General features: G+C 35.8%; 1 protein-coding gene across 3 annotated transcripts in view; it reads right to left on the reverse strand.

Moving 5' to 3' along the window:
* The window catches only part of LOC113226713 (protein doublesex), a 293,974-nt gene that overhangs the window by 157,685 nt on the left and 109,158 nt on the right, over window positions 1-27,131 (reverse strand). Inside the window, exon 4 of one of the 3 annotated variants that reach the window (XR_003310133.1) lies at window positions 19,227-19,395. The exons of 1 other annotated variant lie outside the window; for it this stretch is intronic. The gene's annotated coding sequence lies outside the window, so the exon portion shown is untranslated. Of the gene's footprint in view, window positions 1-19,226; window positions 19,396-27,131 lie in introns of those variants that run through there. One more of the 3 variants, XM_026459433.1, reaches the window with a different exon arrangement.

Genomic DNA, 27,131 nt, shown 5'->3' on the forward strand with positions numbered 1-27,131 from the left:
TAGCGTCTGGCACGGTATGCAAGAAGACGTCGGTTCGAATCCGACCGGATCAAAGGAATTTTTTCTGAGTGTTTTTTCTGAGTGTTCGATCTTTGTATTAATAATTATAACAAACTAGTGGAGTAATTTCACAAAAAATAATTGAATATCAATTCAATAAACATTTAATTAATGTGTCACATTATTTAAAACATTATACTGGTAAGACTTACACCATTGATTCATAATGTTACCTAATTATTATAAGTTTTTTTTATACCACATCAAGTGATGGAACGAACAAGTCGTGCACCTGATGGTAAGCTACACGCCTGTCCATAACAGTTGCAGTGCCACTCAGAACGTCACCCTGAGACATGAGTTGACAAGTCCCACGTGACTGTAATTTCACTAGCACCCTTACCCTTCAAAACCGAATAATAATGCTGACATTACTGCTTGGTGGCAGAAATAGGTAAGGTGGCAGTACCTACTACCCTGGACGAACTCTTACACAAGGAGCTGTACCGCTACTGCTAAACTAATGTTTGTTATATTGAAGGTAATATACACATTGAAATTATGTCTTTTGTTATTATACGTCTTAATGATTATATTCAATGATTGCTTATATCCTTATAAATTATATCAAATGTTGTTTGTTATACCAAGTGAAAATAGATTATTTGTTGTTATATATTTCATTACACACCGTAACGTATTCGACGTTTTTAACGAAATTGAGTCAGTAACATTGATCTGGGATTAGCGAAACGAGATCTTTAACCCGCTTTAAGCGGCTTTTTTATATCTAATTTAGTTCCAGTTTTATTGTTAACACGTCACGCGCCCAAGGGATACGCGGAGTCCCTAACAATTTTGGTACCGTAGCGTGCTAGGGTCACACGGTATCTCTAACGCGCCGCTGTGTTATAAAAACTATAAAATTTTATTAAAACATCTCACATTTTTAAAAAACATTAGGGACACCGCGTGTCTCTAGAACGCGTGATGGGTTACGCCAATTTACACAGATTTCAAGGTTTTGGATTTTTTTTTTTAAATTTAAGCTACATAATTACAAAATTAAGAGAAATATAATTCAAAATTCTAAGTCCGAGAATGAATGTCCATGTCCATGAATTCGTAACACAAAAACAAAAGAAAATAGTTATGTGATAAATACGCTTCGATCGATCAGTTTACAAATATTTAATGCTCGAAACGCCCTTTACTGTCTGTAGCAAGCATTATGTAGATTTTACTCCACCTACCATACTGGATTCCAGTTACGAACCTCTAAAAAACAGATGTAATACAGTTTAAAGCAATTGCGCGGATGTTCCCGACATATTTCACCGCCCTTTTGTAGTTGTTACTTGGATGTGTCATAGATGTACACAAACAAGAAGTGACTTACACTCAAGCGTACTCATGATGCCATTAATTTATAATGGAAAGTATTGGTAGTGTTTAGGAATGAAACTATTTTTCCGGATTTAAATCGCGTATATTTGTTTTTTCAAACAAACCGACGTTTCGGGCCCTTTACAGGTCCCATGGTCACGGTTGACTGAGGTGGTACAATCTTCAACCAGTTATGTCTAATATTAATGCAAACCACCCTATTTTTTCACTATAGTTACAATAGTTATTAATTAAATACCTTATTTTTTATTTTACAAAGAAAACATTCCAATTTACGCTACATTAAGTTTTACAAATTATTTTATTGAATGAATTTTTTTATTAAGTTTAATTTATTATTAATTATTAATAGAAATTAGAATAAATTAAAACATATTAATTAGTACTGCAGTCTTATGTCTGTTTGGGATTTTTCATTAGAGGAAATACTGGATCCCAAACTGGTGGTACGGAGAAACCATCTTCCCTGTTGAAATTAGGATGTTTTTTAATTTCAATGGCCTCTCGCAGCATCCTGGGCAGATAACGGACTTCTTTTGCAAGGACCTGGGGTTTGTCAAACTTCATTGAATGTGTAGGTTTATCCATGACATGCTCGCAGACTGCAGACTTGTTTACGCGACGGCGTTTGACATCAGCTATATGTTCTTTGACGCGGGTACAAATACTTCGCTTTGTTTGTCCAATATATGAGAGACCGCACTCACAGTCAAGCTTGTAAACTCCTGCATCCTGTAAGGGGATGTTACATTTCAAGGGTCTCAGGAACTGAGAAATCTTCCTCAGGGGCTTGAAATAGGTCTTGATAGATGCGCGCCTGAGGACTCTTCCGATCTTGTCTGTAACACCTCTCACGTAAGGTAAGATGGCAGGTCTTCGCTCGACTGTTGGTGGTTTCACACGGGGTCCGCGGCATTGGACCGAATGGAATTGGTCCGAAACGTCGGTTTGTTTGAAAAAACAAATATACGCGATTTAAATCCGGAAAAATAGTTTCATTCCTATGTGTAACAATCGCGAAAACCTAAGAACTCGATATATTGGTAGTGTTCTTAACAACCTTATACATTTTTGAAAGCAATTCTGAACTTCAAGACTCGTAACGTAGAGAATGTCTTTTGTAAATATATGGATTTACATAATTAAGTTTTTTTTAAATATAATATCAAGTGACGGGACGAACAAGTTCGTGGACCTGATGATAACCTACATGCCTGTCCATAAAGGTAGCAGTAGAGCTCCTTGTGAAAGAGTTCGTCCAGGGAAATACTGCCACCTTACCTGTTTCAGTTGTCAAGCAGTAATGTGAGCATTACTGTATTTCGGTTTGGAGGGGTACGGGTGCTGGTGAAATCACAGGCATATGGGATTTGTCATCTTATGTCTCAAGGTGAAGGGCGCAAAGACAGTGCCCCCTAGATCTTTGCGACTTAAAACTGTGCGGCACTGCAACTTGGCGCGTGACTTCCCGTGCGTCCCGTCACTTAGTATCATAAAAAAGAAATTTTTTTTCTTAGTTTTTTTTAATAGTTCTGGGTCTAGCAAAATATTACCATACTACTTAAGTAGTAACTACAAACAACTGCTTACACCTCTCTATTTGTTTTACAATCTCGGTTGCGGAGCGGGTAGAATTAGGCGCTAGATGAGGAGGTTCAGAGTTCGAATCTCAGGTCGTAACGTTTTATGTATTAAGCTGTCGTTATATTTTTATCGTGGCGTTTTATTTATCGTCTGACGACTGTCGTTCTAACTCTTGCCATTGTCACGACAGTCTGCCGTTGTAACGTCAAAAAAGTCGTGGACGGTAGTTAATCGTGTTGTTCTATGTGTGAACAACTTCATTTAAACATACAATCCACGACACTTCAAACTGAACGACTATCTGTCGTCGCGACATAATGGGAACGCGCCCTTAGTAATTAAAATTACTTTTCTAAATCATTTCTCGTCTGGGTATTGTAGGTGATGACACGGAATTAATGTCATACCTCTGGTGCTTATTGCGCAGAGAATTCCGTAGTATGGGTCCCAGTAATTTGTCTTTTAGCATGGTCCTTGAATGCAGATAATTTACCATAATTTGTATTGTGCTTCGTGGAATAAAATCACAAAAAAGAACAAGAATATTGACAATAATAAGAATATAAATCACAACAATTAATTCTGTGTAAATGTAAATGAAAATGTAAATAATTGACACTCGTGGGCCAAGGTTTGAATGAAATGATGTTAGCAGTTTTGTAATGCGGTCGATCAAGTTTTATGTATTTTGTATTAGGAGTTTGCATTCCTGAAAGTACAATAGAATATATCTCTGCAAATAGATCTGCAAATAGTTCAATTTTCACAACGTCTGTAGTCGAGTGAATTACGTAACAGTTTTTATGATGTCGCCATCTCTGAGGACCCGGGTTCGCTCCCCGACCGGGTCAATGTAGAAAAACTAACTTTTCTATATTGTCTTGGGGTCTGGGTGTTTGTGGTACCGGTATTGTTTCCGATTACCATAACACATGTGCTTAGTTACTTACTTTGGGATCAGAGCAACTTCTATATCTAAAGAAAAACTCTTTAACAAAGAGAATTTAACAGAATTTTTAAAAGCTATAGTTATTATTATATTTATATGTCATACTTTTATATAGATTACAATTATTTCTTTAATACCATACACTTGTAATTGTATCGAAAAGAAAAGAGTTAAGCCAAGTACAAAAAGAGACCGTTAGCACATAAAAGTAACCACTCGTCAATTGAAACAAATAATTGTAAAGTTTGTGATTTATCACTATACTCTTTGTTGAAATTCCCCTTCCAATTATATAATAACGCACACACGCAAATGAAATTTTTCAATTACTTATAACAGGTAATATAAAAGCTTGTCAAAGCTACAAACTTTCTTAAATACTATTATTAAATACAGATTTAATTTGAATATGTAATAACTACCTGTCGACTATTGTCGTACCGGCACGTAATGTACTTAAAATAATTGTGACATCTATTTTACTTACGGAAATCAATAACACGATTGAGTATTGAATTTTTGAAAGGTCCAGTGATATTTATTAGGGTGACTTCATTTATCATCAGTAGATCTATACGATACTTTTGTTTTTTATTTTGTCATAATATTATATGCTGTATTGCCACTACTACAATTTAGTACCGACCGCCACCAGTAGATGGCATTACTTTTATCTTGAAATACGCTAACAATGTGTAACATAAAATATAAGTAACATAATTAGTCTAAGACAGATATTTTAGATATGATATCGGAAACTATTGTGATACGGCACTAATTTCACCTTTGTGGGACAGCTGGTTGAAAATCTTAGAAACCGCCTATCTGTCAAGGGTTGCAAGTCGAACTACCTTCACCACGTGGAACGGTTAGCTATCTATGTAAGTTGTGGCTATAAAACTTAGCTTCCTTCATCAAAACGCCCGGCTGTTCTATATTAGATCCTATCTACTGAGCCGAGATGTCCCTATCTACGGATCCGAGAGACAGGATAATAGGATATTTACCGAATAGATTATTCCTGAATAGGTAATTACCGAACTACTTTTCGTTATTTCTAATCACAACAGGTTGGTCTGTTATAAGTACACCATATTTAAAAGTAAAAGAACTTCCAAAATATCTATATCCATGTAAAATTGCATTTGGCATAAAATGTAGGGTGTTCTAATTGAAGACCTGACCGCGGGCCAGTCTCCCGTTCGGTTTTAATTTATCAACCTTTAACTACTTTATTAAAGGTGAAAGTTGGTGACAAATAAACAGGATTGTTATATTATTAATACAAAGATCGAACACTCAGAAAAAACACTCAGAAAAAATTCCTTCGATCCGGTCGGCAAGAAGACGTCGACCGACCGGATCGAAGGAATTTTTTCTGAGTGTTCGATCTTTGTAGTAATAATTATAACAAACTAGTGGAGTAATTTCACAAAAAATAATTGAATATCAATTCAATAAAAATTTACTTAAAACAGGATTGTATTAAATTTTTTTTATTGAATTTGTATTCAATTATTTTTATAATCTAATCGATCGAACACTCAGAAAAAAAATTCTGAGTGTTTGATCTTTCACAAGGAGCTCTACTGCTACTGAAGTACTTTTGTACTTGTACTTATCCTTGTTATTATTCTACTTACAAGCTCGTATAAAAAAAATAAGTTAGAGCTATGAGGTGTATATCTTGTAAGAATCAAAGTGATTAATAAAAAAAATATTCGCTGTAAATACTTGACGGCGCGTCGATTACTTTGTGTCTATTAGAGTGACATGTGCTACCTGTCTCACTCTGACGTAACGCACAGCACTGGTGCAATTCAAACAGATAGCATCAACTGTCACCTGTCACGATAACGGTTAGGGCGCGAGTTCTCACGTCAGAAAAAAAGGAGAACAATAATCTGTCGACATCCTGTCCTAGCATCACGTGTTGTGCGGAACGTCTTACTAAATCGTTAAATTAAGTATCAATTAGTGGAATACGAAGCTTATTTTTGTAAAATCTCATTGTACTCGATTAGGAAAGTGATTACAAATCAATAGTGTGACCAATTGTGTTTTAACCTCCTCGCCCGATAACCCACGGTCTGAGTAAATGAGAATGGCATCCTAAGAGGGAGATGATACTGTACCCGTGCCTTTATACTTATAAGAGTGCAACATTCATGTACGCAATTGACATGTGTCACTTTCGTATACTGCATGTATCTCATCAAGGCACCACATTACACCGTGTGGTTTACGAGACGATGAGGGGAAATCTTCTTTGTATGACACAGCGTCGTCTAAATTCGTAATCTTCGTAACCTCCATTAGTTATAATTAACTGCCCCCGTGGCCGAACGGTTACTATGACGGACTGCCACACAAAGGTCCCAGGTTCGATTCCCGGGCTGGGAGAAATATTTGTATGGCCTACATTTATTTCTCTCTTGAGTTTGGGTGCAATTTGTAGTTGTCTATGTGTGTGTAAATGGCATCCGCGACTCAGGGTTTCTCTAGTGCGGGGCAATATGTTGAGTATGTCCGTTATTATTATTATTAGTGTTTTCAACTTTTGAGTAGGCACAAAAACAAAATGACTAGTAATGATAATATGACACTTTATTATTACATCTTTATGTTATAACTAAAACAGGGTCTTAAAAATCTTTAATTGCCCGATATTGCGCATGAAGAGTAAAAAAAGGGATCTCGCCCAAAAACGAAGTTACGAGGTTTTCAAATTTAGCCGACGACGCACAGTTATCATAAATACACACACTGGCACATTTAGCGAAACAAAAAAGTGAGAATATGAAATAGTAACGTTTTTAAGGAAATGAAACTATTATTGTAACACAATAACTGGCAATATTATTGAAAACAGTTCCGAAGTTTACCGCTAGATGGAATTGACGTAGAAAACGCAATTTCTGAATCGCGGTGTTAAGATTTTCCCTAAAGTAATGATGACCTGTCACCAGTATTTTGTATGAAATTGATCGATTCAACGATTGCACTTCGACGATTATCCTCACTACTAAGCGGAAGCATCTCGAACTCGTGCCCATCTTTCGGGACAGGTTACGAGAACACTTCTGAGTGAGTGTCTTTTTGTAAGATTTAGACATGGGGAATAGCGTTACATTTCTATCGCCGTGACCGTCGTTCCGGTTCCAAAAAAATCACAGTGATAAATCATCGTGATTTTGTCACGACTGTTACTTCCGTGACCTTGGAACGCCTGTAACTTACATCACGATATACGGTTTTAGCTAGCGGCTTCTTTCTAATACTACACAATGATTTAAGTTTGTACTCCCTTTGTAATAAATTTCAATTCGATTCAAAAAGTTGATTTTGTATTTAATGTAATTTTGTTTGTTACTTATTTAATGCGAATCTTTGGATTGTTAAAAATAGGAATAAAGTGTAATGTAATTATATTTCTAGTAGAATACACAAAGTATTATACATAAATATAAAATACCAACTCTTCCTATAATAAAACAAATATACAAAAACATTTTACTTTGTTCATAAATAGGTTTATAATAACTGCTACAGATTTTTTCATCCGCCCTTTCTAGTAATAAGCACCTACGTACCTTGTGAGTGAGCAAAGAAAGTCATCCTATTTCACTCCCATCGCCGAAATGGCCCGATTTGAAGAGCACTACAACGAGTGGCGCGCTCAGTCACCACGGAACGGAGATCGCGCATTGTATCAAATACGTATGTCGTGATGTGAGTGACGAGGATAGCTATTGGAACGGAGGAACACCTATGTGACTTTGGAACGTCGTTCCTTTGGAACGAGTCACGGTGATACTATTTGACGGCGGATCATCGTGATTTTTTCATCGTGACGTTATTTATCACCCACCTCTAGTAAGATTCGCACCGATCGGGCTTGCATTCAACGAATCCCTTTTATTGGACACCTTTGTATTGTAAGCTGTTGTACAATAAACCAAATCTTCTTCACCAAATTTCGTCGTTTGATTCATGGACGTAGTAAGAGGGCACCAACTAGCTGAGCGAATCTCTACACCCTGTATAACCTCCATTTTTCGTTTAAATCGCATATATGTATTTGGTTTTTCAAACAAACCATCGGGCCTTTTCCAGACCGAAACGTTGGTTTATTCGAAAAAACGAATATACGCGATTTAGATCCGAAAAATTGTTTGTTTGTGATCCGAAAAAAAACGCGAACACCTGACTCGATAGCAACGTTCGTATATAAATAAATAAGAATTCAAAAATGTAGCATTATATTAACATCTTTTAACATCGACTTAGTATACAGCCTTTTTCAAACTTGATTGTAAATAATAATTCGAAATAAAAAAAATACATTCTTGTCTAATTTTGTGACGAAGCAGATACGGTTGAAAATTTAAAAATTGTAACAGTCTAACATTGATTAAAATCAAAGTTTAATTAATAAAATAACTATTTCAAACAATATTTGTAAGAAATTTACAAGAACGCAAAATCGACTTCAAACCACACGACACAGCGGTATTAGTAGGAAATTAAAACAAAGTAATGAAAAAATAACAGTCGACTAATTTTTTTATTTTCAAATTACACTTAAAATAAAAAAGAAATATAACAAGCCAGACCTTAGAAAAAAAACATTGCATTATTTTGGTTATTTTATTGGTGTTCCGTTAAATGTGCCGATGTGTATATTAATTACATTTTTATTGACAACGAAGATGAAATTGATGTAAATACTTACTTTTCAAACGAACAAAGCAATATAATTGCGTTGTCATGGGAATGATGTTATTGCACATCTACAATAGCATCATGTGCAATAGCATCGTTTCCATCACAACCAACGGTTTCCTAGACAGTAAGTGTAAACATGCAACCGAGTCATACAAAAGTGTATAGTAGCTAACAGTGTAGGATGGAAACGACATCTTATAACACTTCCACTCATTTAAGTCATTTCTGCACTAGACATAAAGTTCATCTTCCACGACGTTTATGAAAGGTTGTTCATTAACATAAGACTACCATAAAAAGGCCAAGTTCCTTGGGCAATGTGAGATTTCTCAGAATTCAACTCGTGGTATAAAATTAGTCACTGCAAAATAAGCAATGAAAATCTTAAGCCTTTGCAACCATTCACGACAGGCGGAATCGTAAAATTCATTCACCCTCTCTTTCTTTTTTATGCAAAACTGCATAAGTGCGAAAGGGATGTGTATACGAGAGCAACATTGTAAAGTGAATAGCCCATGTCGATACCGGAATAAGAGATAGCAATGTGGCATTTTATCGCGCGCAATGTTGGAATTTCGCCCAAGACTTCACAAAGTTTATTGAAATCATCTCTCGAGGTTTTATCTCAATTCGCCATTACTTCTATAAATAGTGCTAATAAAATAATTGCAATAAAAACTAGATTTACTTACTGTACAAAAAAAATATATAAGATAAAATTACTTTTATCCAGTGTCGTAAAAGTTGTTTAAAAAACTATACTGACTTTTTTAAATGGAAAATCATAAAACTATAAACGCAATCTATATTAAAGGTATGTGAATTAATTACTATGGAATCTGTCCAAGTTCTCATTCGATAAAGATTTCAACGAATATACAACGTTTTTAGGTCGAATGTTGATTTATATAACATTTATGCGTGACCCCCTCTTTGGTAAAATCCCATTGATTTATTTATCATCATCAATCTAGTTAACTAAACTGCCTCCGTGGCCGAACTGTTACCTTGCCGGACTGGCACGCAGAGGTCCCAGGTTTGATTCCCGGGCCGGGAAAAATATTTATATGGCCTATATTTATTTCTCTCGTGAGTGGGGTGTAACTTGTGGTTGTCTATGTGTGTGTCCATGGCACCCGCGACACAGGGTTTCCCATAGTGCGGAGCTATGTTGAGTGTGTGCGTTATTATATTATTATTATTAGTTATACGTCCTATTGCAGGGCAAGGGCCTTCTCTGAGACGAGGGATTTAGGCCTTAGTCCGCCACGCTGCGCTGGCCCAATGCGGGTTTAGGGACTTCACACGTTTTCCGAGGGTTGTGAACCTTCTTCGCCGTACAGGATTCATCACAATGTTTTCCTTAACCGAAAAGCTCATGGTAAATTTCGCATATAAATTCCAAGAAAAATCAGATCACACCTCTGCTTGAGAAGCGATAGGTCAAACCATTATGCTACCACGGCTTATAATTATTGATCCATTTATAATTGTTTGCTATTTAAAAATTGCGCACAAATTGTAGGTTTTCACCCTTTTGTAAATAAACAATAAAAATCTGAAGAAAAAAAAACATATCCCTGTTTGAGAAGATTTGAGAAATCCGCCTCTATAAAGTGGTGGCCAAAAATAGTTTGAAATAATAGAGAAAATCAGAACTCAGCTGCGGTCAACAAAATAAAGAGTTTATTATCATGGCTATAAATGTTTAGTGATATTTATTTATTAATTTAAATGTAATTTGCATGTCTTGTGTGATATTATTTATACACAACCATTTGGCGTCAGGTATATTTTGTATGTATCCAAGTGTATTGAAACTTGGCATTATTCTCCGTCGAACCATTTAATTCATTTTTCGAATTCTAATCAATTAGTGATGTCCTAATGCGTTTCCGATTCGATTTTTTACAACAATCGATTTTATTTAAAAATAAGTTTTAATCGTGAAAGTGAGCGGGTTCAAAAAATAAGATATTGTCTGATCGGAATCGTGATGTTGGGTTTGACAATTTGTGTACTCAAGAATTCATAATTAATGTTAATGAGGATTCAAGTGAAGATTCCCGTTCATATGGGGAAGAATCCGACGATTGATTATAATAAACAATAAGAACTTGTTATAATTATTTATATACGATTTATTCCATTTCACTATAATTTATTAGATAGGCATCAAAATTTAGCAACTTGAATAATCTTCGTTACATAATCTGTTGGCACGATAAATGTCGGAGCTAAAGAGCACGTCGCTTCACTAAAGTTAAAAAATAAAAGACTCCAAGAAGTATTGCATTTTCTTTATACCTGCCTCCGTGGCCGAACGGTTACCATGCCGGACTGCCACGCAGAGGTCCCAGGTTCGATTCCCGGGCCGGGCGAAATATTTGTATGACCTACATTTATTTCTCTCGTGAGTTTGGGTGTAATTTGTGGTTGTCTATGTGTGTGTCCATGGCACCCGCGACACAGGGTTTCCCTAGGGCTATGTTGAATGCGTGCGTTATTATTATTTATATGGTTGTATGCCAATTATTACGGAACTTCGGAGGCATGCTTACGTGAAAAGTAAAATAAATGGTTGGACGGAGTATAGTTATTAATTGTAACACATAAATGTTCTAAACTTGGCAAATTTTTTATATTTTTGATGGGATGTGCCATTTGGAAGCTTCGTCCAGACGTATGGCATAAAAATAACAGAAACAAATTATAAGACAGCTTGTGGGAAGTGTTTATATAGTGGTTTGAAGCGACTTGATACAGTATCTATAGTTTGTCTTTTTTGAAGATGGATTAAACTTGTTTAATTTGAATCATCATTATTCGTTCAACTGATGGGCATACATTTATACAGATACAGATACATTTGAATTGTCAATTTTTGTAAGTTCGTACATATTAATGTACATATACCACATTTAGAAATATGTATTAAAATACAAAGAGGAAGCATACTTTAAAGTTTTTCATTTTAATACAATATACATAATCAAACCCGCCTCTTCTTATTAAAATGTATATGAATAAACATTTATTTCGATATTAGTAGACCTACTGAGAAAATAATAATAAAGAAGGCATTAAATTAGTAATCATTAGAACGACATAACATTCACAATTCTGACATTTTTCGCAAAATTGTACCTTCTTTCACAATCTATCGATAAAACTGTCGACAACTACAAGACTATTTAAATTTTTATGAAAAGTGGCAACCCTGTCAATGTCATTATTACTCCGTCTTCAAAAAAGGCAAACCGATAGACCGTTAGCAATAGATAGTTCGTGAAATAAATCTTGCAACTTATTACGTAGAAAGCATTATCACAAGGATGCGGGTCTAAATGATATATCCGAGTTTAAAAGTCAAGTGCGAGTTGCGACAAACAACATTGACTATGCTGAATATGCGTAGATACGTCATCAATTTGACTATTATGTACAAAGGAAGCTATTGATGTATTTATAGAGCATTGGCTATAGAGCTATCAGTTTACTGATAACAAATAATTAAGAAACTCAATACGTAATGTACTTAAATTATAAACTAATTCGTGTTTAAAACAAATAAATTACGTTTTAAAAAAATGGCAGATTTTGGAACTTCAAAATTTCGTCATATTTTTTCTGAATGTCAGTAATAATATACAATTGCTTTATAACTTTAAAAAAAATTGTGGTTGTCTATGTGTGTGTCCATAGCACCCGCGACACAGGGTTTCCCTAGTGCGGGGCTATGTTGAGTATGTGCGTTATTAACTACAGATCGAGGTTATACAAATGAGAATCGATAAATTATTTAAGTCGTAAGTTAAATTCCTACTAGTTATTTAAACCGAAACTAATTAAGTTAAAGTCAGGTCAGTTTCGGAAATTAAAAGAACTTAAAATGTTAACAAATTTATATACATTACTGATCTAATGTGTAAGCGGAAAGAGGTACCTAAGTGTTATTCAGATAACTTCCTCTGCATCACGAACGGATGTATTACATTTTCATTTATAAAGAATATTAACACTGAATATCTGCATATATACTTATACCGGAAAAACATCTATTGACTTCACAAAAAATTTTCTCTATTGAAAAGTTGTCTTGGCGACATTTAAACGCAACACTTGTTAACACCCAGGAGACTACACTTCATTTCATTGGTTAAGTCATTCTGCGTATAAAACTATGCACAAAATCCAGTAAATTACTTTAAACTATCATATCGCGACGGGTGCAAGTGTTGCCTTTTTCATTTTTAAATACAATTACGAATTAACATAAATTTCAACGCTTTTTACGTAGCCTTATTAAAACAAAAAACTAAACATACATTGCATATTTATAATTCAATACTGTAACATACTGATAAACCATTTATATCAATATCCTATTATAATAATTTTATTACATGATCTTAACACAGCTTTACACCTGGCAACGGTTGTTCTGACATTGAAACAAATTAGTGTGAGTTTTTGAAAACAAACTGTACGAATATTTAAACGAAGTTTAAATTGCCTGCTATTACTACATAACACGATTTTAGGTTTTTCGTCGTCATTTTTAGAAATGTTTTACAGCGGACGTTTTCGGATATGTAGTGTATTTTAATGTGAACACTAATGTTATCAATGAAAATATATCGGGAATCGGACGGCTTGTCTCGGAGTGCGCGCTGTGATTGTCTGTGATTTAAACGGAGTCTAATAGTACTCTGTATTATCAAGGGTAGATTGCTACACGTTTATTATGCTTTTTTTTTTCAAAATTATATTTAATCAGTCCCTTATATGACGATTTCATAGAAACTAACCTGTCCACAAATTTCTAACATCATGTAACAACAATGAATTACATACAATACACGTGGCGCGAAAGGTCACAAATCATTAAGCAGTGCATAGATAAAATAATTATACGATTTTGTATGCCGTTCAACGGTAATAATTTAATTACTGGAAACATAAATTGTGTTTAATTATTAACTTATTTTCTTTGAAGATGCGTTTAAATTAAAGTTCTAATTTCTACATGCTTATGCTCTAAAAACATTAACGTTAATCAAGATAACCGATCAAGATACTCGGCGGACAAATGATCAAATTCATTACTTAAATTTGTACCTTTGATATGCACCAACGGTTTACAATATGGGCGCTGGATAAGGAGGTCCTGGGTTCGATTCCCGGTAGGACCAATATAGGAAACTTTTCGAAATTGATTCTGGTCTGTATGTTCTGGGAAGAGTGCCAGAGGAATATCGTTGTTTTGGTACTCATAGTACAGGGAATTCTCTACGTTGAGACCAATAGTATTTTATTAAATAATTAAAGTTGTACTATTGAGAGAAAATAAACAAATATTTATAATTATTTTGACGACCTCCGTGATCGAGTGGCTCGCACACCGGTTTTCATGGTGTCGCCATCTCTGAGGTCCCGGGTTAGGTCAACGTAGAAAATTAACTTTTCTATATTGCCTCGGGTCTAGGTGTTTGTGGTACCGCCCTTGTTTTCCATAACACAAGTGCTTTAGTGAAGTACTTACTTTGGAATCAGAGCAACGTATGTGATGCTGTTCTAAAAATATTAAGAGTTAAAAAAATGTGGGAGACAACCAACTACCCGGTTTCTAGGGAATTTCCAGTTTTCCAGAACAAAACTCGAAACTCACTCCGGAGCGCTACTCAGTACACTAGAACCAATTTAAAATGGTCTGTGTTCCAAATTGGCATTACCGGGGATTCCCGGTGATTCCCGGTAAGACCAATTTGTGAAACAAACTATACGAAGGAACTATAGGAAGCCTGATACGATTGTATCGGGCTTCCTTTTCTAGCTAACCTTTAAGCCAAGAGTCGTCGTAAATAATACACACAAACTACATACATATATGTACGTAATAATACATCGTTGTGTAATGTACCACTCGAAAAAATTTTTCATATTCCATTAACGTCGGTTAGGTACAATAAAAAAACCATTTTCAATTACGGTTGGTGGGCTCGTAAAAATCTAAAACACGTATCTGCCAATAGAAAACGACGAAGCAACATTTTGAAACAGTTTCTTTATTACAACCGCAGAAGTGATTCAGCCCCTATCCCATATGTATTAGTTACACTAGATTGTGGCTTGGTGTGGGACACCTTCTGTTTTATTGACTTAGACCTGCGGGGGGTCCGGGCCTTGGACAATTTTAACGTTTTGCAGGCGGTGTTATCACACTTTGTAAGTTTATGTATAATATGTAATTAAACTTTAAATCTTTTCAAATTTTTGTATGGAAAACAACATTAGACTTCTCGAATAAGTTACCAACTAACTAGAACGGTTCATTATGATTATTTCTCTTCTTATTATAGTATCGATGGCATACAATGGTGCTTGTCGGCAATTAATCAAATAGCGAAATGTGGGCAACACTTCGATGTAAATAAATGTTCAAAGAGGACCGCATCTGCCTCCGCCATCTTGAATGTTTGACAAACAAATAAGTGATGTGCAGCGTCTTCACCGCACATCAGTGAAACAAACACACCACTGTTCCACATGCATATAATGCCAGTAGTGGTGAATAGATTTGCCAATCGGCGGCGCAAAGGTACTCGCCGATTGTTCGTGCGCTCCTTTCGTGCATTATTTTTTATTATTTCTAACCAAATTTCAGATATTTTTTGCTAAATTAAACGTGAGCAATATATTTTAGAATGATTTGAGTAAGTTTTCTCGGCTCGGTCGCGGGGCTGCAACCACCCTAAGTAACACGATGGAAATATAAAATAGTACAATAAAAATAGTTAGCTCAGTGCTACAGCTTTGTGCCTTTTGCGTTTGAAGCCCTGGGTCCATGGGGGCCACTGGCGAAACTTCTAGCGAACGAGCTGTCGGATCGTCTCGTAGAAGCCCCCGGTGACCACTAGGATGGCAGTTATGTCCGCCAAAGAATAAGTTTAGCAATTCAAAGGGGAAATGTTACCAGTCTTCTGGGCATGATGCCCCAATGTATGGCTATCGAATTTTTTTTTTAATTTTAATGTTGTATTATTATTTCTTAACTTTCACAATTATTACAGTTAGTTTAATAATGTATTTCAAATAATATATAATTTATTTCAATAGAACATAAACTGAAATAAATTATATATTACAAATTTGAGACAATAAACTGATTATAGATAGCCTATAATATAGGCCCACTCCTCCACATAGGCCTCCTTTACAGCGAGAGGAGGGCTTGCTTGTAGTTCTCACGCGGACCTAATAATAATAATAAATTTTAAATTAAATTTCGCACATAAATTCCGAGAAAGTCAAAGGTGTAAGCCGGGATTCGCAATCACGACTCTCTTGCGGTAGGCTACCACAGTTGCAAAAATAAACTGTTGCTTTTTAGCAACATATTATATATATTTATTTTATTTTATATAATTTTGTTTTTACAAAATTATAAAATTTAACATTACTACCCGGCCTCTTGGACCCCAGTATTCCTTGAGAAGTAAGACGTCCTGCATCGAGATGGAAAAATAACATCGTCAAAGTCGTGGGCCTTAGGTCGTTGAGACTAACACAAAATCGTGGTGGATAACACCAAGTACGCAGGGGATTTAGTCAGGCTGTCGATGATAATGATGATGGTGGCAATTCAAAGTTGTACATGTAGTTGTACCAATTTATTTAAAAAGAAAAGACTTTTATTTATCCACAAATAGATATACAAATAATAAATATAAGCGAATAATTAAAAGAACAGTGGTGTCGACAAAAAGAATGAAGGCTTAGCATTGCTGAATTTAGGTTTCATCTACGGCTATTCGCTTGCTTTTCTTATAACCTCAATTTGTTCTTTGGCTAAACAGAGCAGACACCTATAAATAATAGACAATTCTCAAAATTTCTCATTAATTACAGGTAATACTAGTGTTAAAAATATATTGTGCGCCTCCACTGTAAAATTAAAATAATTCTGGTGCAATTTTAAATAGAAAACTACCGTGAGATTCAGGCATACTAACTTCTCGTCCTTTTCGCCTCGACGAAACGCCGCGGGAGCCCATGATTAAGGATCACGGATTGGTTCGGAACATGTCGAGCAAATTAATAATTCTGGTGGGCAATTTCACCTCTAAGTCTATTCTAGAACATTATATTAATTTTGTTCATCCCAACGAACAATTATTTCCATGACGTTCATTACTATCATCGAGTTTAAAACCATTATAGAAATAGAGACGAAATAAGAGTCATACATTCCTGATAACTCATCAGTGATACATCACTTATAAATATCAACTCTCGTTTGCACTGAAATTACAAATTTTATATAGTTATGCAAACTAGAACCAACCCACAAAATGTCACTTTCGAGATAATTAGATTTTTGTAAAAGCAGTGTGAAGAAATAAATAGGTAAGTTATTTGAGAAAACAACGTGAGTTATGTGTAGCATTGAATGATATAGGGAAACTATTATATTATATAGCAATACATAGAAAACATTATGTATCTTTTTATTTAGTTAACGAGAACCATGTTCTAGTTTTTGTAATGAAAACGCTAAAGATCTACATACTTCAGTACATGTGACATGGATCCATTTACATTATTAAAAAAAAATACATTATATGAAGTTAAGCGACATGGTTCTTTTTAGCTATGAAAAAGTTACTTATTTAGGGTTGGTACCTTGAAGGACTTTTATTTTCTCCGGTTTGGTTTGGTATATTGCCAGGATCTTTTGTCAGCGGGTAAAGGACACGTCTGGTGTTCTACCTAAATACATAACCCAATTTCACTCGAGGTGTGTGTTGGTTCTTGTTTGCATAACTATGTCCAATTAGAAAGCTGAAATAGTACAGCGCCAACAACTGACTGTGTGTACCGTCTCCATATATTCCAAAAATATTCTGTATTTATTGTAATAAAGATAATATCTCTAACATTGGCGTGGTATTCCATTCGGTGGTGTGGGGAAAAATAGCAAAACATCTAATTACAAAACATACAGAATCAAATTTCATTGTAATTAAATATTAAATATGCAATTTTCTTCCATTAGAGCAAAGCTCAAGTTAACTGGTCGTTTTGAAGTGAAACAATTGACGACACCCGTAAATTGTTTCGAATTCGGACTGGTCAATCGGAGCGCAAGTAAATGTATCAAGCATGTATCAAGTAATGATATGGCGGAATAGTTTTCAAACAAATTAAATGACAATTCCGTCTCTATTTCTGGTTATATACTCGATGATTACTATGAACCGATATTCTTCTGAATATTTTGTTTTAATCCAAGTAATTAGGGTGATTGTTCGACTGTTTTCGAATCAGACCAAAAAGTATTTCTACAGTAACTTTTTCCTATTAACTACATCTCTTTGTAGCACCGTCTATGCCAGTAATAAAACCTTAAAATAACATCGTTTTTACAACAACATACAGGCTGTATAATAAACGCAACAAAACATATAAAATGCATAACATAATTGCAGAAATTTTATTACCCTTCGTGGAAGGGAATTTGCCTACTCATTACCAAAGCAATCCTGCCGCCATCTTTTACAACTTTCGTCGTTACCTCGATTCCATTTTAACATTTTTACAATCTCTAATTGCATATTATAAAACTGTAAACGAGTCTGGTGCAAGCCGTCTGCGAAATACTTTTAATACGAGCAACTTTAGTATATGTATTTCACTCTATGTGTATATATTGTTGTTATAATTTTAAATGTAAAATATTTCAAACTGGTTACTGGTTGCATAAAAACAAAGCTGTAAACAAATTTTATGAAAATCTCATCAAAGTTAGCAACTATAAATAAATAATTAAATAATGAAATGTTAAATTAAATAATTTAACAACGCATCAAAATATGCTTCAAGACACCATTACCTTTTCAGGTAACACCCCCCAATCACGTAAGGAAGTCAATGGTTCAAGCGCGGCATCCTGTCCGATCCCTACTACTTCTTTCAAAAATAAGAAACATCTGTATATGGCCGTTAAGTATAGAATCTTTTAATTATAGTTATGACTTCCTTTACACTCTAGTAATCTCATAGTACCTACTTGTAGTAATCATTCCGAGTTTAGATGAATAGATAAAGCACATTTTGCAGTTCGTAATTACATTACAATGTTCTAGACACTGATTATGAAAACTTAAATAGCTCATTAACGATACAACGTTAATTTGAATGCCGTTTGATAGGTTGTAAATGCAAATAGTAAATATAAAACCATAAAACTGGCTTCTCGGTTACGTTTTATGATTACAATTTAAACTGCAAGGTTAAGAAGTGCATTTAGTTACATAAATTTTATATTGCAATAATGTCAAACATACTAAGGTCATTGGTCCGATATAAAATATTAACAAGGCAATGCTACGTTTTCTTTAATAATATCACTTATAGTGAAACATAGGGTTGACACTCACTCATTCCGGTAAGAAATCACTAAAAATAATTTATTTTATGTTCAAAACAAGCGACGTATTAATGATTAATGTCGGACGAGTGGGGTTCAGCCCTGAAGTGCAATAAATTGACTTACCGAGATTTCCAGCGTAGTGCGAACAATAAAGTCCGACGGTCGCGCATAGCAACGCACAGCACTAGTCCACATAACACACAGCACATGTAAAATAAAGTATCATTCGCAAAACAACTTCATCGACGACGATAGTACACCACTTATATTATTAATTTCGCTCAGCATTTTCCTACAAAAAAGAAAATAAAATAAATATCGATAACACTTGCTGACAACACAAGAGGCACAACACTGATTGCCGTTGAGATTTTGGAATTTTCAAACGTCACTTTTTAAATTTCGAATTTTTCCGACTTCGTCCGGTCACTGCAAAGTGGAAATCACTACTGGTTAAAGAGTTGAATGCCGATTCGGTGTACGACGGCCTTTCTCAAAGTAACTATTTTGTAAAGTGTGCGTGTGTGGAGTGATAGGTAAAACTGAATTCGCAACGAAGTGACACAATGTTTAATGATAAATATGTATATTTCAAGCTTTTGGTACTACTTATTAGGATTGGCTGTATTTTGAGCTGATACACTTTACAACTCGTGATTGTTTTGTTTCCGTGAGTTACGAGCTTTGCTGTTCGCTGCCAGCTGAAATATGTTTCCTGCATCTAAATCAAACTGCGACCCGAAAATTACAGTACAGTGCTCGTATAAAATGCAAATACGTACTTCGACATTACTAATCATTTCAACTTCCCATTACAGTCATGAGGGCAAAGGTGATCAAATTACAGTATGTAATAAAGAGTGACAGTTAATAAGGGGAAAAAATATGCACCAACTCGACATGAAAAGCTTGAAAAAGTTCATAGAAAATTATCCCCAGCACGTCGACTATTGCCTATGCTATTAAGCGGAAGAAAGAACAATAAGACTTGTTGGGCCAGAAGATAAGCGACATTAAAATTTTAGATGCGCTAGGCGGAGAATTCCATTATTTATTTGAAATAATTTTTCAAACTAATTCTATTGACAGTGTGAGTTTTATAAAACATTTTAGCACATTAATTAATTAATATTTTGATAGAAGATCAGTGATTTTTATGTTATAAACTCTCGCCTTGAAAAGGTCCAATTTAAAGTGTTATTAGACGACAACACACCGAGTGCGAGCGCGGTCCCGACCTAACACTAGACATGAGCGCCGATAATAGACCAACCGGCGGCGGCGCGCCGACAAAAAAGTGTCGGCGGCGGCGGCGTTTCGGCGGCATGAGCGCGATCCTAAAACGAGTTTTGTATATGTATCTAAACCGCCTTTCACTTGAGACTGTGGTAGTTCCCAGGTCGTGGAAGCTTGCAAACGTGCAACCTGTGCCGAAAAAGGGAAGCAAAGCTAACTCTGTCAACTATAGACCAATCTCAGGCACTTCCATACTCTGCAAGACTATGAAACGTGTACTCAACAACCGTCTCTTGTCGTGCCTTGAAGACAACGACCTCCTCAGTGATCACCAGTACGGATTCCGAAGAGGGCGATCAACTGCGGATCTTCTTATGTATGCCTGTTACATATGAAGCGAGGCTATAGAAAAGCAAGGAAGCACTTGCAGTGTTTTTGGATATTTCTAAAGCCTTTGACAGGATCTGGCACGCAAACCTTTTAAGTAAGCTTCCTTTTTATGGACTTCCCACTTTGCAATTGGATTTCGGATTTCTTGAGCGAACGTTCTTAGAAGGCTACTCTTCCGAACATATAGCGATAGAATCCTCAGAGTTCCGTAGTGTCTGCAACTCTCTTTCTATTGCTTATCAATCATACGTTACTTCCAGGTACCTTTGCGTATGCTGATGACAACACAGTAGATAGGTATTAGTTGTAGTTGTACTTGACCAATGCAAGGGTCAGTAGACAGGAAATCCAGTCTTGTCGAGAGTCTATGGTTAGCTGTTTGGCTTTGGCACTCAAGGCAGTCTCCGATTGGCAATCTTGTCAAATTTAACGCTACCTAACGCAGGCATGTCTATTCTCCACAAAACAGAGTTCCTTTGAGCTGACTCCGACTTTTCGTTATATATCCATACCGATAGCCGACTAACCTAACCTAACCACAAACCCCAGCGAGTCCATACTCAAGACCGGGTCCGCCAGAGACGGGCGTCTCTCTGACGGAGGGCTTGGCCCGGACGCCCACAGTACCCTGGTTTTGCCGTCGAGCCCGTAGTCTCTCCGGAAAACCCTATCTCTCGGGTCAGTAGATAGGGACACACACACACACACACCGGGACAGTTGCTTCAGCTGTACCAAGCACAAATCCGGTCGTGCATGGAGTACTGTTGCCACCTTTAGAATGGCTCTGCTACATACCAAATGGCCACCTTGGATTCAATTGACAACCGTGCCAAGAAGCTTATAGGTGACTCGGAATTAGTGGAGGCGAAACTACAGAGCCTTGAACAACGCCGTAAAGTTGCCAGCGTATCGGGGCTTTACAGGATAAATCACGGTGAGTGTGCAATGGAATTACACGATTTAATTCCGCTTTCCCCTTTCCATCGCCGGGGGACTAGGCGTAGACTTGGGTTCCACATCTATGTTGTGGATATTCCAAATATTCGCATGAAGTGTTACGTTTCCACATTTATATGGTGAATGGCTATGGAGTGTAATTCCCTGTCTGTAGTGGAATTCTCAGCGTCACTTTCCAGCAGGTGAGATGGAGGTCAAATGCGAACTTACATTTTATAAAAAAAAGAAATAAGTTTTATCTTAGAAAAGTCATTTTCTGGCGTCGCTATTTTCACGTACACAATACGGAAGCGTGCGCGTGCGTATGATCGGAGCGCCTGATCGAACTGAGCAGCGCGCCGATTGCATTTGTCGGCGGCGGCGGCGCGAGGAAAAACGCGGCGGCGGCGGCGCGTCGGCGCGGCGCTCATATCTATCCGACACACAGAGAGCGGGTAAGGGTCGTCTCTGTGTGTTTCACTCTTATGACAATATTTATTTTATTGAATATCATGAAGTTTTTACTACCATGAAATTAATTTTTGGTTTTGAAAATACTTCACTAGTTATTATTATTGATAGAAAATCGAATAACAGAAAGAAAAACTTCTTCGATCTGACTGGACTGGAACCAACACTTGTTGCCACACTGGGGCGTCCGCTCTTACCAACTGAGTTACAGACCGAGTCAGCAGATCTTACGAATTTCTCTATGTTCTTGTTGCAGACCTTTGGGTTTAAACTTCTTTTTGCCAGTCAGCGCCATCTGTGAGAAACTATTAAATATGAAATATGTCATCAACGGTCAAAAATTTTATTGTTTGAGTATTATTTGTCTGATTTCTATGTAACTCATTGACAGAAGGAGATTGACGCGAACAATACCCTTGATATAAAGAGCTAAACTTAAATTACGTTGATTACTACAAAATGCCTAATGTCAGTTACGTCAGAGAGGGAGGGACGGTATCATGCTCAGACATTGTATTCTAAATTGTTACATCGTGACATCGACAATGTGTAAGAAATTATTACAATCTATTCCTTGCGTAAAGCATTTCAAACTCCCGCTTCCTCTCATGATTCCGCTCGTTGTAAGACCCTATTGCTAAATGGTATTCGTATTCATTAAGTAGTTAGTTCGTAGCGTGTCATTTACATGCGCCGGACTAAATTTAATTAAATATACGATTGACTGCACAAAATGAATACCCTTGCGTTTTTTAATATTCAAGTAAATGATACATATGTACTAAAGAATTTCTAACCCATTATTAACAATGTGACTGTAATGGGCTTTATGTACTCTGCGCCTAATAGAAAAATTATAGGGTCGGACTCCATTCACGGTACGCCTCAGCATTGCGTTCATGCTGAACGTGCGTTTCGGTATGCAGCGTCAAGGGTATTTTATGGTAGTCACGATATCCTTCATGAATAACAAGCCTTTTAAAATAAATAGAGCATGAATTTTTACAGGTTAATTTTTCTGGAATTTCCAATGCATGCATTTAATCATCTATAAATAAGAAAATATCAACTAGATCAGCTATTTTATTAGCTGATTTTACTTAATATATTTTCTTCGAAATTATGTAAACCAGTTCTCTATGCCAACCATTTCCTCACTAACTGCAGTATCTGACATTTGTGACTTGTAATTGACATTTGTGACGTGTAATTGAGTAAGGTGATATTACTCAAATGTCAAAAGCGAACTTCACTACTCGTCATATGTATACCATTTATATGCATGAATATAACTCAACGATAGAATTAGATTTACACTATCTAATGTGCTAAATCGAATAAAGGTGTCCTGAAAAAAATGCCTAAAGCAGACCCAAACACAAATTTTTATTTCATAGGTAAACAAATTTCTGTTTAAATCGTCTTATTGATTGAACTCTACTACTCATACGTATCCTACTATAGTGCACCGGCGTGGCCAACTACAGGGCGAAGTACCTTGGAGTACCGAGGTCGCTCTTCGAAATCTTCACCAAATCGGGGAAGTTGCTGAGATTTTTGGAGGAGCTTGGGTGGCACGAGTAGGATCCTGCACTCACCACACGCAAAATAGGCACCTTGTCGTCGAGTTACGAACACCAGCCCGATGCACCAAGTACTCATTCGTAAGGCAGATGCCCCTGAGATGAATGAATAAGAAACTTTAAGGGTTGCTCTTTTTAAATAAACATTTGTACACATTTTGCAAGAACTAAACGTGTTACAAGGGATTTCTATCGTTCAAGTACGCAGAAGCTATATATAAGTAAGCAGAAGTATGTAATAAATCTGCAATGTAAAGTTTTTGTTTAACTATAGTTTTACACATTGTAAATTGCAAATTTTGAACAACAATCTGAATATTATTATAGAAGTGTATACATTGCCCTTTTAATGAATTTATAATTTTATGAAGATGACGTCAAAAGCAGGCAGTATATTTTAACCGACTTTCTAAAAAAGGGAGGAGGTTACACGTTCAGCTGCAAATATATTTTACGTATGTTTTCCGATTCTCCGTCAATTGTAGACAGATTTTGAAAATTCTTTTTTTGTTTCAAAGGGTGCACTCTCGTGGAGGTCCTATTGTCACCAAGTCAGAATCTGATGAGCAGATCCCATGGAAATAGAGGAAAATCCTCGAATTTTATAGGCATGTCGGTGTTCTCACTGATTTCTCCGTTCATTGTGGACCGATTTTGAAAAATCTTTTTTGTTTGAAAGGGTATATCAGGTGGTCCTGATGCCGACGATGCTGTTCCGGGTTCGTTTCGGAATTCAAAAATTATATTCCGCAAATAAAAGTCGACTTTTCACTCGACACAATACGACATGTATTAACAAATCACCGTCACCTTGACAAACAGAAAAAAGTATAAAATGATACAAAGGACTCCGTAACAGTCCCATTGTCACCAAGAAGTCTATCTTATGAGGGGATCCCATGAAAATCGAAAGAAGCCGATAAAGCAAGTTTTGAGGTCGGTTTTTTTTTTCAATGAAAAAGTTACAATTATTATTCCTCGAATTAATGTCATCTTTATCACTATATTCTTAAAAAATTACTATTCTTACCAAGTACTGCGATGCTAATTTAAGAATGCCAGTTTCTTTAAACTCCCTCTCTATTTATTTTTCTCCTAATCGTCGCTACTTACGACAATCAGGAGAAAACGATAGAACAAGATTTTGGGTTATCATGTTTAACAATTTACGACCAAAGTAAATTTTTGCAGACGTTTTACGATTTCATCGATTTGAAACTTTCCGCAATTGCAGAATCTTCTACTTTGTAAGTATTTCCGCCACTTATCGTCAAATTTCAATTGGCTTATTGAAATAACGTTGAGACTTGGCTGATGTCCAGAGCAGTGAAGCCACAGTATATTCAAATGACAGTTTTACAACTCAACGACACATTAAATCGTTCCATATTAGATTAGACCGCTCTACAGTGTAGAGCTTTCACGGTTATAAAGCAATTTTAAGTACCTAACTTACTACCCTTTCTTCAACCTAGAGTCTCGGCGTCTGCTATCAAATAGCGTAACTCTGTTCTCTTCTAAACTATTTGTAAAGGAGTATTGAATAAAAAATCTCTAAAAATACCAAATGAGTGAAAGAAACTTCCATAGATTTCTCGCAGGTGGCGCTACGGCAAAAAACGTTAAAAAAATCTATATCAAACGCATAGAGAAATTCGTATAGTCCGCGGACTCTATCTCTAATTCAATGGGTAGAGCGGTTGCTTTAGATCTTAGGTTTCCAACTTTTGGACTCACCGCCCACTTAAGCACGATAAAAAAATTTCAGCGCTCACCGCCACAAAAAATAATTGAAAGCACGGAATTTTTACATTAACTTAACACAAAAAGTCACAAGGAAAAAAATACATGTACTTAGTTCATATAGCATATAGATAATTCAGGTTTTTTTTGGACAGCATCCCTAATTGCTTCCGAGGGGTACCGCACTGGGACTATTCCGCGCCCTCTGGAGGGCGGGATTTACATACGTCTGTATGCAGGTTCGAGTTGTGTTAATTCGAATAAATTTGTCATTGTGTTCGATCTTTGTATTAATAGTTTTAAAACAAAACAATGTTTTGAACAAAAGTTGTCTAAATTTCCATTTTTCAGTGACCCGCAAACCATCTCCGCCTAAAAGGCCACAAGATGACTATCTATCTCTTTTGCGCTTATTGCGCTTTTGGGTCGACACTAACTCCAGGTCGAATTCAACTTTTTCCTGTACTGAATCGGTTCTATTGCGCGGGTCCAACGGCAGGGACACTGACTTTATTTTAGAATTCATTTTTTTACAAACCAAATGAAAGCCATTTGCAAAATGTATATGGTATAGTATACGTGTTCTATTTAGTACTGTTGATATAAAAACAAAAATCATTGGCGTATGTACCTATTATTATATTATATTATATTATATTATATTATATTATATTATATTATATTATATTATATTATATTATATTATATTATATTATATTATATTATATTATATTATATTATATTATATTATAGGTATGTTGTATGGTAATGTTATTTTTCTATCGTGAATATTTTTAGGAATCGTGTTTTCACACCGTATCAGTGTACATCCTCAATTTTACTATATATTTTTTCCAAAGTGATCAATTCAAAACTTTCACTGTTGTGCGGAATCAACCAAAGCCATTGGAGGTTGTAACGACTCTTGACCAGGAACACAAATCGGTGTTGCGAACTGCATATTATAACAGTTTACGTACTACCAGATATGACTTTAGTTGAACCTTTAGTTAAACCGGTGTACTGCCGTTCACTAACTAAAACTCGGCTAAGCGACAAATGGTCAAATATCCGTTTTAAATAGCAAAAGATAGAGCACAACATTCTCTTTTAAAAACAGTTAAAATTAGTTAACTTGTTCGACTTATCGGAACTTACCCTAACGATGCATGGCTGAAATATCATTAAAAAATTTCAATTTTCTAAAACTGGGTTATGATTTTCTATGATATCTCAAAAAAATATTTTGTCACTTTAGTTAACGGACGGCAGTATATTGCTTTATCTGTATCTGTCAAATGATTTTCACAATAAATGAACCTTTAACCATATTCATTGTCATTTGGTCGTGCAACATCTTCTATTTTCAAAATTCTAAGAAGAACTATGTTGTATTATATTGGTAGATGGTAGATTATCGATGATTGATGACATCGGTAGCACTACGATAATGTTTCTGCTATGGTTTAAAACGTTTCCCAAAGTGGTCCCTACCGCCCCCGGTGGGCGCTGAAGTAAGGACCTCGGAAGCAATTGGGGGGCGTTGATGCTGTCCAGGAGGTGCTACCACATTTTAAAAAAACCTGAATTATCTATGTAAACTACTCTACAAATATATAATTTTTTCCTTGTGATTTTTTTGGGTTAAGTTAATATAATACGTGTTTT

Source organism: Hyposmocoma kahamanoa, unplaced genomic scaffold (assembly GCF_003589595.1).
Source record: "Hyposmocoma kahamanoa isolate Upper Pololo Valley unplaced genomic scaffold, ASM358959v1 192, whole genome shotgun sequence".
NCBI classification, from domain to species: domain Eukaryota; kingdom Metazoa; phylum Arthropoda; class Insecta; order Lepidoptera; family Cosmopterigidae; genus Hyposmocoma; species Hyposmocoma kahamanoa.